The sequence below is a fragment of the Lottia gigantea genome, assembly GCF_000327385.1.
Source record: "Lottia gigantea unplaced genomic scaffold LOTGIsca_38, whole genome shotgun sequence".
Taxonomy (NCBI): domain Eukaryota; kingdom Metazoa; phylum Mollusca; class Gastropoda; family Lottiidae; genus Lottia; species Lottia gigantea.
In genome coordinates, this window is record NW_008709295.1 from 1,474,324 (window position 1) to 1,475,641 (window position 1,318).

Genomic DNA, 1,318 nt, shown 5'->3' on the forward strand with positions numbered 1-1,318 from the left:
AGGTAGGCGCGATGTTGGCATGCTAGAGGTAGTAAGAAATGATCAATGTATTCTGACACTGCATATGACTCACTACCACAGTCAGATATAATCGGGCGGCCTTTAGGGATTTTATTCGAGATAAACCACTCCTTGGTTGGATTCTTATGGATTTTAGGCAAAGTGTACAAATGTCTCTCGCGACAATCAGGTTTGGCAGACAGATAGTCATATTGTTTCTGTTTGAGATAACTAGTTTTGACTAAATCGGCAAGAATATTATTAATCATGCTAGCAGTTTCTTTGAAAATTGGTTTCGGTAAAATGGCATAATGTTTAGGATTATTCAGTTGATTCTCTGCTTCTGAAACGTAATCCTCCCTATTCAGAATGACACAACATGAACCTTTGTCACTCTTTTTAATAACAATGCTATCGTCTTTCTTAAGTAAGTTTAACGCTTCACGTTCCACTCGTGTGAGATTCGGCTTTTCGTGTGTTATGGAAAGGTTCACTGTTTGGCTATTCATACTAGCAAATGCTTTCAATATTTCAGGACGGATGGCGGCCTGAGGGGGTGTCCACGTGGATTTAGGAATAAACATTGTTCTAGCACCACGTGGGGGGTGGTTTCGAAAAAAATATGTGCAGCTAAGATTTCGTTGAAATCGTTCAATGGATGGTCGGAGATAATTCAAGTTAGCTATCTTTGGTGTGGGAATAAACTTAAGTCCACGGTCTAAGATTGAATGCTGAAGGGGTGTGAGAATTATGCGGCTCAAGTTAACTACAGTTTGGCCTAGCGGTGGCCTCTCAGTATTTTTATCCCCAGTAATTAGTTTAAAGACTTACTCGATGCTTGAAGCTGGTGTATCCAAAACAAATAAATGCTGTTTGCTGTTTCTGGAGACCAATGAAGATTATCAACTGTTTCGAATTCTTCTTCGTAGGGTGGTAAGATTGTTGCGCTGTTGATACTGGACTCCATCATCATGTTGTTGAGGGTGCTGAGGTTCTGTTGTGCTTTCTTCGAGATTTTATTTGAAATGGGTATACATGTGAAGAGGATCTTGGAGTTTGGGAAGGTTTTGTTGGCTGTGGCGATTAATTTCTGGGCTTGGTTAAAGGAGGTCTTTGGTATCTGATCACGGTTGTTGAGGCCTACATGAAGAATAATGGTAGTAGGTTTGGGATCATGGTCGTATGATTCCAGGATTGACTGTATGTGATGGATTTGGGCACCGGGGTAAGAATGTATTTCGGTGTCTGAACTGGTTTTGGTAATTCGATTCAGGTTAGATGATCCAATTATTAAGGTTGATTTCTTTAGAGCAGGTGT